This window comes from Vulpes lagopus, chromosome 8 (genome assembly GCF_018345385.1).
Source record: "Vulpes lagopus strain Blue_001 chromosome 8, ASM1834538v1, whole genome shotgun sequence".
Lineage (NCBI taxonomy): Eukaryota > Metazoa > Chordata > Mammalia > Carnivora > Canidae > Vulpes > Vulpes lagopus.
Window position 1 is genome coordinate 134437636 of NC_054831.1, and position 14333 is coordinate 134451968.

The 14333-nt window shown below is 63.1% G+C and overlaps 1 protein-coding gene and 1 long non-coding RNA gene across 9 annotated transcripts in view; one reads left to right on the forward strand and one right to left on the reverse strand.

Annotated features, from left to right (window-relative positions):
* CASZ1 (castor zinc finger 1) overlaps positions 1–14333 on the forward strand; it is a 141506-nt gene that overhangs the window by 101601 nt on the left and 25572 nt on the right. The window lies entirely within an intron of this gene.
* LOC121496727 lies at positions 117–14256 on the reverse strand. Its single transcript, XR_005989321.1, has 2 exons — positions 4461–14256; positions 117–583 (listed from the first exon to the last, which is right to left on the reverse strand). It is a non-coding gene; the product is annotated as an uncharacterized LOC121496727 (long non-coding RNA).

Consider the following 14333-nt stretch of genomic DNA (forward strand, 5'->3'; position numbering starts at 1 on the left):
AGCCTTGGCAGCCCAGGGAGGAGAGATTCCTAGAGCTCGTGGGGCTTGCCTGGTGCGGCAGTCCCGCCACGCCCCCGATCCCAGCTCTTCCCCTAATGAACTTGAGAAGCACTTAGTTTTCTGTATTCATTCAGTAAATATTTATTTGGGTCAGGCGCTCTGCTAAAGCAGTAGTCCCGTCCTACGGATCCCGCGGTCCAGGGAGATGGAGGGTAATTAAACAAGTTCTTACAGAAGTGCTGCCACATGGGGCAAGGCATTGGCCGAGCACGAGGAGGAAGGGACCCTTCAGAGTGTGGTGATCTCAGAGGGCTTCCAGGAGGAAAGGAAATTTTGCCTGGAACCTCTGAAGGACGCTGGGGGCAGGGGAGGGCCCAGGGGGGTGGCCAGGTCTCTGTTCCACAGGTGCTGGCTGGCAGGCCAGAGATGGGCGGTGAGCTGTGCCAGCCCCCCAGGGCCGTGCCCCTTCAGGCTCTGGGTAACTGGCCCAGGACTTGCTCTTCTGGACGCCCTTCTACGGTCGGCCCATCTGTGCCAGGCACCGTGCTTAGGGGCCGAGCAGGAATGCAGCTCAGCCCTGTCCCTGTGGGAGGAGAGCAGCCAGGAAGTCAGCAAGTGGCACTGAGGAGTGGGCCGCTCCCACTGTTCCTCCTGCGAGGCACCTCTGCCGATGACTCACTCAAGAGGGGGGCAGGAGAAAGCTTGCCAACCCGCATGGAGGGCCTCGCTGCAGCGGGAGCCGGAGCCGGAGCCGGGGAGCCCAGCTGGGGCCTGGCGCGTCTGTGCCTCTGCTTGCTACCCCTCTTTACCTCCTGCACCTGCTGGCCTCCGGGAAGCCCTCCCGGAACTCACAGCTGGCCTCCCTCCTGTGCCTTCAGTGGTGCTGGTGTGTCTTCCCCAGTAGACTTGGGCCATCTGACACCTGAAACCATGCTCCCCGAGTCCCTAGGGCCAGCGGGACCCCGGGAAGTGTCTGCCAATAGCTCCTGGGGATGTGTTTGAGAACCTCACCTGGGCCCCAGAAGAGGAGAACGTGGGCTGACCCTGAGAGCAAGACCAGTGAGGCACCAGTAGACAGAGTGCTGGGCCCCTGACGCCGGGGAGGCTAGGCTCTGGAGGTCCAGGTTCCGATTCCCTGCCCCACCCAAGCTGGCCTCACACCCACAGCCTTTGGGCCTTTGGGTAAGGCCTGCTGCCTAGGAGGGCCTCTCCAGGCCTGCCCCACCTGGCTCTGCCTTTGCCCACAGGTCAGACCCAGGACGCCCAGCCTCCATCCGGTCCAGTACCGGGGGAGGACCAAGTTAGCTTCCTGTCCCCATTAAAGGGTCCAGGGTAGACTTCAGCCATAACTCCCCTTCCCCACTGTACCCTGATCCTGCCCTTCTGCCAGAATGGGCTGGGTCCCCCGATGCCACCCAGTGTCATCCACTTGTCAGAGTCCAGCCAAGACCCTGGGAAGGACCCTGAGGCTCAGCCTCCCTGGGCCCCTGGCAGCTGAGAGGGAGGTGGCAGGCAGCTGTGGGAGGGCAGGGGAGGGGAGTCCCAGGGCCAGGACTTGGCCCCCTGCCCCTGTAGATCCGGAGCCAGGTTTTCCTGTAATCCCCACATCCTGTTGCAGATCCTTAATCAGCTGGAGCCCAGGTTGGGCCGGACCCTGTGGTGACACTCGGGGCTGTAGCGTGGAAAACGTGAAGTGGAGCTTCCGGAGTTGGGGTTGGGGGCTGCGAGGAGGAGGCAGGTGGAGAGGAGGAGAAGAGAGACCTCGCAGGCACAGGATGTGGACGGAGCCCAGAGCCGCCACCCACCCGACCCCGGGCTGGGGGTAGAGGAGCAGCTGTTGCAGGCTGGGAACCAGGGACATGAGAGGACAAGGAGGGGCCCACGTGGGGCCCCCTGGAGAACACCAGGGTCTGTGGGGGCTGCTGCACCATCCAGACAGCTGGCCCTGGAGCTGCTCAGATAGCGCTCAGGCTCTCGGCCCAGGCAACAGCAGAGAGGGGACCCGGGTGATGTGGGTTCTGGGGGTCTGCACTGGCCGGGGCCTGAGTGCCAGTCTGGAAGGACTCCTGTGTCCCTAGGAGCCCTGCTTGCTGAGGAGGGGTGAGGCAGAGGACCAGAACTGTCCGCTCGGGGCTCGGGGGGGGGCCTGGGTGGCCAGGGGACCAGGCTCCCCAGGGGAGCAGCAGGGGCCCCTGAGCAAGAACGCCAGGTTCTAGGATGGGCCATTCCTCCAGCCAGGAGCAGCGGGTCCTGGTCCGGGTCGTCCAGCCCGGCTCTGGCTCCTCAGGCCCCCGTGAGTCAGGGGGCGTGTGCCCCCAGGAGCAATGGTGGAGCGGGACGGGGGAATGCACAGGCCAGAGACAGCCACGGAGCGCGGGCCAGGAGCGGGCAGGCTGGCAGCGGGTGGGCAGACGGGCGTCTGTCCTGCCAGGGGCCCAGGCTGGCGATGCAGACAGCCTCTTTTCTATATGGAAATGAAGAATTTAGGCTAATGGAGCTCAACCATCTCTAATTTTGCGATGGCAGGAGGATTTTGATTGAAAGTAATTAAGCAAGCTAGCTGTAAAATTAATTAAAGCAAAAGGGGGGGATTTTTTATTGGATTGGATAGCGATATAGCGTCTGTCAGGCGGGGGACGGATGGGGGTGACCTGAATCCTCTGCCCTCCCCCCTCCCACTCGGGACGTTTATGTCACTTTAATCTCCTTACAGCGGCTGCTGTGCATTTGTTTGAAATAATCAAGGAAATATGGTCAGAAATTGTCAGCTTTCAGATCTAATTTACCTGACGGCCCCTGCGCGAGCCGGCGCGGCCCAGGGAGTGAGCGTGCGTGAGCGGGCGGGGGAGCCCGCGTGGGCACAGAGCACAGAGGACCCTGGGCTCCCGGGCCCCCCTCCCCAGCCACAGGCCCCCTCCTAGGGCAAGGGAGGGGCTTCTGGGCCTGTGGGCACCTCCATGGGAGGGGGCCCCGCCCCACCCACCTGCTGCCTCCCCCTCGAGCTGGTAACCAGCTTTGGGTTTAGGGCTATAGGATCAGGGAGGTGACAGTAATTCCTTACTCCAGATGGCTGACAACTGCTAAACCCCTCCACCAGGGCCACAGTTTCAAAAATACTCCTAAATTAGTCCCCTCGTGTCGTTGGCGGCCTTAGCAAGGGGATTGTGGAGATGGGCTGTAGGGAGGGTGGGGTGGCAGCGTCCGGCAAGGCACCCTTCTGCCACCTGCTGCCGTCCTCGCCTTCCCTCCTGGGACTGTCTCTTGTCCAGACCCTTCCTCTGAATCCCAGAATGCTGCTCTGCCCTGCTTGCCCCTTCGCAGCACAACTCACAAGTCCCGGGAGTCTCAATCTCTGCAAAAGGAACGTCCCCTCCCTCCCAATACGTGCACTTCTGCCCTGCATCCCACACCCTCTCCCTCGTGTAGTCACCCACCCACACGTCCTGCCCCTTTCCAGCAGGTGAGCTGGGCCACAGACCCTCCAGCAGTGGGAGCCTCAGTTTTAGGCCCTGTATCCTGGAAGCGTTGCTTTAGAGCCCTTTGGGGTCTTTGCCCAGATGGGCTAGTGTGGGGTTGAAGCTTTTCCAGCAGGGAACCCTTGTGGGGTTTGGGGCCAACGGGCTACAGAAAGTTCCCCTTTGAAGCATAAATTCGTGGCAGTTTGATCCGGTCACGAGAGGGCCCCGGTGGGAGCTGAGGCTCCGGATGTGTCTGGTCCTGATGCCTTAGTGACTTGGACTTCGAGTCTCCCAACGTCCTGGGCCTCAGCTCCCCTCCAGCTCTAAAGTTCTTTGCAAATCTAGGACATGTGCCCCAGCCGCTGCCACCCTTGGGAGCTCCTAGTCCAGCAAAAGCTCCTTGCCACACCCCCGGGACAGGGGAGAAGGTGGAGGGTTCTAGGACTAGCAGTAGTTTGCCCACATTAGAGCACACCTGTTAGGGGCCTGCTGTCCCCACCTGCCCTCCTCCCATCAGTCCTTATCCTAACCCTGAGTGTGTCTCCAACACCCCCACCCCAGCTTTGGTGCTGGATGACTCAGGGGGCCTCCTCCAGCTGCAGGAGGGTTGAGCCCCTGACCTCCTTCCAGGCTGGCTCCCCAAGGAAGCATCACCTGCCCCCCTTGTCCAGCTGAATCTGCCTGGCCCTCCACTCTCTTGTCACCGTGAGTCACTCATCTTGGCAGGGGGTGGAGCCCCAAAGAACTCTGCCCAGGAAAGAGGGGGAAGGGAGCTCTGCTCCACATCTTCAGGGCTGTCCCCCATGCCTAGAGCCAGGCGGCACTGAGGTCGCGTGGGCCAGCACTCCCCGGGCTGTGCCCGCAGGAGTGTGGCGAAAGGCAGGGGCATGGCTGGGCACCAGAGCCAGAGTCCCTTCCCTGTGTGCCTGGCAGCTGCCCAGGAACCAGATCCCAGGAGACACAGGGCTGGAGAGCGTGTCTGGCCCCGGCCCAGCGCCTCACCTCCACGTGTGGCTTGCAGCTGCTCACGTCACCCCCTGCAGCTGTGATGTGGAGAACCAGCCTGGGAGCCTGTGCCAGGGCCCCCGAGGGGCTGCCCTCCCCGGGCCAGGGGCCGATTTCTGGGCTCCAAGCTGGTCCAGGCCGCTGGTGCCAGACACCGAGGTGGAGAGAAGTGACAGGAGAACTTACATCCCCAGGAGGGCCTGTGCAGGTTGAGGTGGCGGGAGGTGGAGGGGAGAAGTGCTCTCACGGCCCTCACTGTCCCCAAGTTGGCCCTTTGCCCTGCCCTGGTGGGAAGAACCTGAATTGAAGATGCTGTCCCTTCCTCCTCGGCCCCCCAGGCTCTTGGGGCCAGTGGAGCCTGTCCTCCCGGGCTCATCCCGGGCCTCCGCTGTCTCCGACCTCCACTGTCCCCTGCAGTCAGGTGCCTGAGCCTGTGCGGGGAGAACCAGACGGCGTGAAGGATGACCGGCTCGGCCCTGGACCCGCGCTCCAGGCCCGGCTCCCCAGGCCCCGTGTGATGAGCAGCCCCACCAGTGGGGTCCCACCCTGGCCCCCTGCTTCCTCCCTTGAGGTGGGGCCTGGCATGCTGGGGCTGGCTGGTGGCCCCGCCACAGCGGGCGGAGGGGACGGTCTTCCCCGAGTCCCTGTGGTGGGCGCAGTGGCCAGGGGTGCCAGGTGCCCCAGCACAGGATCCGGGGGAGAAGCCGGGGGTGGGGTGGAGAACTGGGGGCCAGGCCCAGGAATCACAAACGGCAGGCCTGGCGATGCCCACGGCGCTCCCCAATCTGGGGCCAGGCTCCAGGAAGTGCTCTGGCCCCACAGAGCCTCAGCCACCGGTGGTGCCTCCTGCCGCCCCGCATCGCATCTCCGGGCCCCCCCTGCGCCTCGTGCTTCCTCACCCTTTGGGCCTGAAGCCGCCTGGCCCAGTCCCGGCCCGTCCTCCGTCCCCCCTGGCTTCACAGTCGCAGTTTGCTGCCAGCACAGGGCACTGAAAAACTGCTGGCACTGCCAAAAACCCTGTGTGCGCTATGACTCCCCAAACATCCCTTTATTTTTATTGTTCTGTTAATTACTGTTTAAACTTTAATAAGTCACTTCGTCAGGAGGGGGGACCTGCCGTGAGCTTTTCTGTGCAAACACGGGCCCGGGAGTGACTCGGGTGTAATATAACCCTTTATGCGATGTGGGAATGTTTAGATTGTAACAGAAACTTGTTATTTTAATGACAGTTCGGGGGGTGGGGTGGGGATCTGAACACAGAAGAAGGGGAGGGTGGGCTCCCCTTGGGTCCCCACTGCGGGCTGGGGTGGCCTGGCTACCGCAGGGGTGCTGTCTGGCTCTGCCGAGGGTCCCAAGGCCGCAGAGGGGCGCTTCTGCTCTGCCGAGGGTCAGGCTCACCTGGGCCAGGGACGCTTCCCAGGAGATGCTCTGGGGCGAGGGCACGGGCACGGGCATTCGGGTCTCAGTCGCCCAGACAGCTGACGGCCCAAGGAGAGAGCGGCGCTGTGGGAGATCTAGGGAGATCCTAGATCTCTGGGAGGCTGGACTCTGGTCCCGGAGGAAGCGCCTTCCCCGTCCCCGCCCACAGTTGCTGTCTGGGCAGGCCCCACGTGTTCCCTGCAGACACGTCCCTCGACTCCGTCCTTTCAGCAGTCCTGTTTCAGACGAGGACACCGAGGCCCAGGCACAGACCTAACTAGGTTCTTACAAGTGGCAAGCTGTTAGAGGACTGAGTTCCTCCTGTCGATTTGTCTGATCTGGAAGCTGCCACAGTCCCCATGCCCGAGCGTGGTACAGGGATCGGGGAGGGGGGGGCAGGCACTGTCCCCAGACGGCAAGGCGGCGGAGGCTGCAGGATCGTCCCCTCTGCTGCCCATCAGGAGGAGGGGCTGCAGGGTGAAGGGGACCCGGCAGTAAGGGCGTAGGATGCTTGTCCTCTTTGGGGAGTTGGGGCTCAGGCCCAGGGGAGGGTGGCGGCCAGGCTGTCCCCCCACCACCACCCACTGTCTCCTCACTCCAGTGCCCCCCATCCTCTGTACCCAGAGGCACACCTGCCCCAGGCCCCCTTGCAGGGCTGGTGATACCTGGAGAGGGAGCCTTCCCCAGCATCGCTGGTGTCCTGCTGGGGCCTGAGGGCATCTGGGCCTGGTTTCCTAACTGTGTCTTCGCTCAGTCCCTCCGTCCAACCGTCTGTCCTTCCATCCGCAGAGCCGAGCTTCTGCTCTGTGCCAGCACTGGGTGTCAGAAAGGCACGAGTCCCGTGCCTGCCCTCAAGGGCCCGTGGCCGGTGGGGCTAGTGAGGGGGTGTGGGGGGAGAGCACGAGGGGGCCTGTCCCCTGGCTGGCCTGCCTGGGTGCTCTCGGCCAGCCAGGGCAGGGCCCCTGCCCTCCCTCTGCCGGCTGCCCTGAGGCCCCCCACCCCGCGGTGGGCAGGGCCAGAGGTTCAGGGCCCCGACTCCCTGGAGCTGGAGACGAGAGCCCCCCAGATGGCGGCGGCGTAGGTCACGAATCGCTGAGGTTTTCCTTTTCCGAGCAGCGCGTTTCCCTAAATTGTCTTTGACTGCGTGCATGGGTAATGAAAGTTTATGCCCTTGTTAGAAGGACAGGCGGCCAGTTCCAGTTAGAACTGGGGCTGTCTCCCTGCCAGCCCCCCCCCCCCCCGCAGCAGGAGAGGGAGCGGGAGGGGCACAAGCGTGTGTGTGCGAGTGCGTGTGCGAGTGTGTGCCCACCCGCCTAGCAGCGCACCCGTGCACACACACCCCTCCCTGGCGGGTGAAAAGGCTGTTAGGGGAAGGGAGAGGGGACAGGGAAAAAAAGAAAAAAAAAATTTCCATATTTGTGTAAGTTGCTTTAAAAGCATTTTATCATGTCATAAAAAAGGGAAAGTACTCTCAGAAATTGATCCTCTCCGCCAGCCCATTGGACAGAAGGACGTTGGGATGTTAATGGCCATCCTGCTCCAGGGTGGCTTATTAAAAAATTTATACATAAATGCTTAAAATTGCATAAATTATTTAAAAAAAACCAACAAAGTAAGCAATTTGAATTCCCTCTTTTCCTCCCCTTCTATCGGTCCTCCTCCCGCGACCCCCCCTTTTCTGGCCCCTGAGCTGGTCCTCCTGTTCCCCGGCCCTCCCCTTGTCCCCCCCCACCCCCCTCGGGGCTCCCCTCCCGCTTCTCCCACTTCCCACCGCACCCCCAGCGCCGTCCGCCCTGCCCTCCTCTGGGCTTTCCCAGCCTCACCCACAAATTAACGGAACAGCCGGCCCACCACCAAACACTCACATGCACAGTCACTAATAAAAACACCACTAATAATGCCCCAAATCGCGAAATTAAATATTAAGGCCAGAGGAGGCGGACGTGGAGCGGAGCCGCTGCCACCGTAGCTGAACTTGGAGCTGATGAGTGTGTCTCTCACAGGCGTGGAATGTCACCCACACATCCCGGAGACTGGAGTGGGGAGTTTTATGATGGTTTTTCATTGATTTGTTTCCCCAGCGCAGCTGCCGACCTCTATTGAGGGACAAACATAATCAGCACTGACGCAAATTAGATGGTTATTCGTTTTGAAAATTGACAGAAAAACAATAAAAAAGATGAAATGCTCCCAAATCAATAGATATAATGAAATTCAAATAATCCGAGAGATGAGGTCTCCATGGCAACTGATAATGTGGAAAAGAAAACAATTTAATAAAGGACAGACACACTTTGAAAACAGATTGGGCCCAGGGAGGGGGGCGGGCTGGCGGGCGGAGGGCTGGAGCGGGCTGGCAAGTGAAGGATCACTGTCCGTCCCAAGGACACCCGCCATAATTAAGCGAGGCTTTCGGCCCCAGAAAGTGCAGATTCAGGTTTTAATACACAAAATTATTTCAGGAGCAGTGAATCGGAAAGTCGTTTGTAATGACCTTCCTGAGAGGCCCGGGCGCGGGGCATGTTGGAGGCTGGGCGGCCGGGCCGGCTGAGTTATGGCATATTTGTGTTTTTATAGTGCGGAGGGGAGGGGGTGGGGGGAGGGGGGGAGAAGGTTAAACAGTATTTACAGCTCAGTTGTTTTCAGAGAGGAAAGAGAAATAGAGTTCACGGGAGATGCAGCGGGCAGGCGGGCGGGTGAGGCCTTGGGGTGAGGTGGGAGACACGGGCCGGCCGGCCGTCCCCCCACTCGGGGTCCACACGGGAGGCCTGCAGCCTGCAGCCTTTGGGGCCTGTGTCCTCGTGGCCGCATGCGGGGCCACACCTGCTGGGGTGAAGAAGTGGGGGCACCCCGAGGCCGCCTGGGCAGCAGCTCTGGCCACTCTCCTGGCCTTGGCTCCCTCTGAGGTGGCCGGTGAGTCCGGGATGGTGCCACCTTCCTGGAGTCCCCTGTGTGTTGGGGGCGTGGCCGGGACTGCCCCGCTGCTGGGTCGCCTGCACCTCCCTGCTGAGTGCTCACCTCGGGCACAGCAAAGGGGGGGAGCACGGTCCTCCGGGTTTGCAGGCACAGGGGCCACAGAGAGTAGAGTGGTGGGGACCCAGCGAGTGGAGCCCCCTCCCTCGGGCTCTGACTCCCTCTGGGCCGCAGGAGCCCCGTTTGGGCTCTGTTACCACAACCACAGGCAGCAGGGCCAGTTTCCGGGCTGCTCTGGATGTGCATGTGTGACTTATAACATGATTGTACAAATACAGAGACACCCGAGTGTGTGTGCGCGTGCTCGGTCTATGTGTGCGCCGTGTGTGTGTTTTAAATCTCCCCTGGGTGGTAGCTCTTTTTTTCTCCCCTTCCTGTTTGGCTGTGACCTGGGGGAGATTGATAGCCAGCCTGTGCGGTGGATGCTAACAGTTCCCCTGATTTATAGAGTTACTTACGCTAAGTGAGGCCACTTAGACGCGTCTGGATAGTAAACCTTTTAACTGGACTAAAAAATCATAATAAATAAATAAACAAAGGGGGGTGAGTAGGGCTCAGCGGCCGGGGCCCCCCCACTTCCCGTCTCAGAGCTGTTGGGGACCAGGGGGCGTGGTCAAGAGCCCTGGGGAGCCGTAGCCTCTGCTCCCACCTGCGAAAGCCGGGTGGCCCTTCTGTTCCGAGCTGGGGGTGGGCTCAGGCCCAAGACAGAAGGACCCTCCTCTCCTAGGGGACAGGTCCTGGCGGGGGGTGGGAGTCACAGCTGGAGAAGATGGGGGACCAAGCGATGAACGCAAAACAGGCTGGCAGTGGGGGCGAGGAGAGAGATGGGAGGGACGGTCAGGGGGCTGGGGGGCAGGGGATGCAGCACGGTCTCTAGGGACCCCTCCTCACTCCCCAGACTCGCTGCCCCTGTGGCCCCTGGACTCGCAGACAGTGCTGGTGCTTGAACTGACTTGAACGTCTGCCCCCTGGTCCAGATCTGAGCTGGCGGCGATGGCGGGAACCCGGACGGTCTGTCTGTCTTGCTCACAGGGTGTCCTGAGGATAAGCCCAGGGCCCTGCCGGCACAGGGAGCTCGTGTTGAGTGGACGCAGACACATCCCCCCAAAGCCGGGGCGTGTGGCCTGGCAGGTGCAAGTTCTCAGGGATGACAGGGTGGAGGCTGCATCGTTGCCGCCCCGGTGATTGGGAGGCCGTGAGAATGGAGGCACCCGTCCCCTGGCCATGGGGGTGCTGGACCGTGACCTTGGACACCCGAGCCCCGTGGGAGTCCAGTTGCAGCACTGACCCTGGGCGACCGGAGGCAGCTGCCAGGCTCGCCGGGCTCTGCTTCCTCGTCTGGACTTGGGGACAGGTCAGAAGCCTCCTGGGCTGTCGGGGGTCAGGGAGGCGACACCGTGAAGTGCCCAGGGTGATCCCTGGCACGGCGGAGGTACTCAGAGGGTGCCAGCTGCCCTGCCACTTGGGCCTGGCGGCGTCTGTGGCCCTGGAGCTGCGTGGCGGCGGGCAGGTGGGCCCCGGAGCACCCGCAGCCCGGGGGACGGGTGCCTGGCCCCTGTCCCCCCCTGCTGTACAGCGGGCGTTAGGCTGCCCAGAGGGGACACTGCATCCTTAGGAAGAAATATGTCCTCATTTTTCTTAAACACCGTTTCCACTGAGTGAAATGTTTAGAAGGGACGCAGAGGGAGAACTTTATTTCCTACCAGGGAGTTCAGAGCCACCAGGCAGGGCCCATAAAGCACCCGGAGCCTGGTAGCTGACAGGCCGCCCGGCCACGAAACACATTACTCACGGGGCAGGGGGGCGGGGGTGGGGGTGCCAGGCCTGCCCAGCCCCCAGGGGCTCCCCCCAAGGCAGGACCAGCAGCCTGAGACCCCGGGCTTCTCCCCTTGAGCTCGGGTGGCCCAGGCAGGGTGGTTCCAGCCGCCCCCACCCCCTTAGTCCCCAGAGATCAGGGGCCAGGGCCCAGGTGCAGCCCCAGGAGCCCCCGTCCCCCCGCAGCTGGCAGGAGCCCTGGCCTCCTCAGCCTGTGGAGGGAGTGATGAGATTCCTGCCATAACGGGCCTTCCTCCCGAGGCCCTCCCGTCATTGGATTTCTGAAGCTGGCTGATTTGAATATTTATAAATATCAGTAAATTATTTATTGTAGCAATCTGCTGCACCATTTTACCCATCACAGTTAACACTTTAGGGGGCTCCATGTTGTGGGAACTAGGAGTGGGGGTGAGGGGGCCATGGGGCCAAGAGGCCTGGGACTTCTGCAGCCCACCCAGGAGCCTGAGTTAAGGACACGGTGGCAGCCCTGGTGCCTCGCTCAGCCTGCGGCCCTTGTGAGCCCGGGCTCTGGGGCGTCTTTGCGGCTCCAGGATTGGTGGCCTCGTGTATCGAATGGGATGATGGCGGCACCTGCCTCACTGGGTCACCACGAGGCACAGCCTGAGATAGGACCCCAGGGATGTACCGGGGGCTCCGGGTTCTGTCCCCCAGCCTGCCGCCAGGAGAGCTGCTTGCAGGTGGTCTGGTGGAGCTTGGAGACCCCGGGAGCTGGGACGGGCCGTTCGTTGCTGAGTGGGCAGCCTGCCCCCCTCCCCCCCCCCCCCGGGGCCCCAGCCTCTCCGCTCTCCCCTTTCTCTTCTGGACCAGATGAGGTTTCCCGGTCTTGGGATCGCCTGCCTGGATATGCACTGCACCTGCCGGCTCGGCCCTCCAGGGCTCAGCCGCCCTCTCCCAGGTCCTCGTGTGCCGGGATCCTCCCCCCTGACAGTTACCGTGGCTCTTTCACGGGGAGAGAGCCTGCCCAGGGCCCTGAGCTGGCAAGGGGGAGAGCCAGGCTGTGCCCTGGTGCCGTGCCACCTCTGAAGGCTCACCCCACGGGGCCAGAGGCTAGAGGCCAGGAGAGGCCCTGGGCCTGTGGCCTGGCTGCAGGGCCTGGCTGCTCTTTCCCAGGGCCGGACTGGGTCCCCGCAGCTGCCCCTTGTCTCCTTTCTGGAGCCCGTCCCTGAGTAAGCAGCGCAGGAGTCCCCTCGCCTTCCCACCCTCTGGCCCAAGCCTGCCTCCTGGGCAGTATTGTTCCCAGAGGAAGTGTCCAGTGTAAATAGAGCAGCGGGCAGGCTGGTGGCGGGAAGGAGATGAAAGGGGGCAGTGACAGGGCCGGGGACGGATGGCTTCCTCCCATTGAGGCCTGGCCACGGCGTTTATATTTTAGGGAAGAAAGTCGGGGGAATGTTTACATGGCCAGGAGCCTGGGGTCAGACCACGAGGGGGGTAGTCTGTATGTCCCAGGGCCCTGATGGGGGGCGGGGGAGAAGGACTCCACGGAGTAGGCCGGAAGGCGGGTGGGCAGGCGGCTTGGACCTTCGCTCTTTCATACTCTCTCCCACTGCCCTGGCCTCTGCCTCCTGCCCTGCACCCCAGACCCACATGCCTTCTCCACCTCTACCCCCGGGACCAGCAGTAGAGTCAGAGGGAGGGCAGCATCTGGAAGGCAGGTGGGCTGGGGCAGAGCAGCAGCTGGAGGGCAGGTGTGGGGGGTGTAGGCGGAGCAAAGGGGCCTGAGGGCTGGGGGTGGGCCCTGGGCTCACAGCTGCATCACAGCTGGTGGGGGCCCAGGAGGGACAGAGCCGGGCCCACGGCTGAGACCAGGAGAGGGTGGGCTGGACTGGGTGGGCCCCAGTGGCGGGAGGCTCCAGGATGGGTGGGAGCCCACGGAGGGGGTGTCACCAGCAGCAAGTGCAGCCCTGGGAGCTTCTGCTTCCCTCTTCCTTGGGATAAATATTTATAGATCCATTTGCTGTCTGCCATACACACTTGGCTGCTTACCTCCTCCTGGTAAAAATAGAGCAGGCTCCCCGACTCCCCCCTCCCCTCCCCACCGGGGCAGGGCGAAGGGGGCCAGGTGAGGCCCGCTGCCTGTAGGTCTGCTGCAGGAAGCCTGGCGACTGGCCCAGGGGTCGGGGCTGGTGTGACTAGGGGACCCGTCACTGAGCTTCAAAGAAGAGCCCCGTCCGTGCTTGGAGGCCCGGGTGTGGGCAGCACGCACCCGGAGATCGGGTGTACTTGTAGAGTGGGCCCCTGGCCTGGGCAAGGCTGAGAGCCCAGAGGAGCCTTCTCTCCCTCCCTGGGCTGGGTCGCCGGCCGGGCTCCGCGCAGGCAACCGGCTTCGGGCACGTATGGCTGCCGGGTGTCGTACAAGCACCCGTGCATACAAGCCGGTCTCCTGTGGGCGGGCAGTGTAGCCAGCCCGTCTGGGCAGGGGGGCCCTCCGGGCGCTTCCAGGTGTGGGGGTTTTCAGGGCATTGACCCATCAGAGGGAAGCCCCATAGCCCTCGGCCCTGGGAGCAGAGCCCCTGCCCTCACTCGGCCTTTTGACCACTGTGGGTGGATACTCAGACGTGCCCGTTCCTCTGCTGAGGGACACGCGAGAGGCCAGCAGGCCCCCTGTGGGGTGGCTGAGCCTGTCTGCCGGGCCCACCGCAGGGGCTGGCACACATCGGGGCTAAGTGACGGAGAGGTGCAGGACAGAAGACAGACACAAATGTGTACGTGCGTCCACCCTTGGCCTTTGTGGCAGGTCCCAGGTGTGTGGTCAGTGGGTCTGCTGTGCACCCGTGACCCCAGGGCCTGGGTGCCCCACTCGGCAGCCGTGAGGAGGCGCCAAGACCCCGGGAAGCCTAGTTAGGGCTCACTTTCGGGACTTAGGCACCAACGCTACAGCTTTTGTGCCCTCTGTGGGGTCTGAGGAACCCCAGCCTGCTCCAGCTGCGGCTTCTCCAGGCTGGGAATGGGCTTCCCAGAGTCAGCCAGGCCCCAAGGACGCCGAGTGAGGTCCCCGGACAGGGACGGGCGGCTCTCCCGGGACCGTGAGGTGCTCTGCCCTTGAACGGCCCTCGCTGAGGCTTGGGGACAGGAAATGGCCAGAGAGGACGGGACTGAGGAAAAACAGAGGCCTTCAGAGGGCCCGGGTGGCTGGGGGAGCCGGAGGAGACCTCGGGGCTGTCTGGGGAGCAGAGGTGGGAGTCGGTGGGGCCTGGGCACTGGCTCTGGTGCCTGAGATGCTCAGGTGGGGAGGGTGCCAGCCACCTGTGGCCGGGCCAGAAGGCAGGAGGCTGGCGCAGGGCGGCTCGCGGGGCGGCGGGCTCACGGCTAGAGCAGGCCTGCGTACGTGCCTCAGGGTCCTTGCGTGCCCCCTCCTCTGCCCGGGATCACGCCTGGCCTGCCTCTCGGAAGAGGAGTTTAGGGAACGGGCGTAGGAGGGGCTTCCAGGAACCAGACCAGGTGCTCAGGAGGAGCCAGCCCCTCGTGTTGGAAGATGGGCCGTTGGTGTGTCCTTGAGCCTCCTCGCACACACCCGCCCTGGTGCGGGGCCTGGAGCGCCGGGCGCGGGGCGAGCCGGGCCCCTGGGGCTCACGGGCTGGGGGGGGCAGGCAGGCTGCGGGGCCCCGGGGTCAGGGGGTGGGGGGGCGCTCCCGGAGGGCTGGG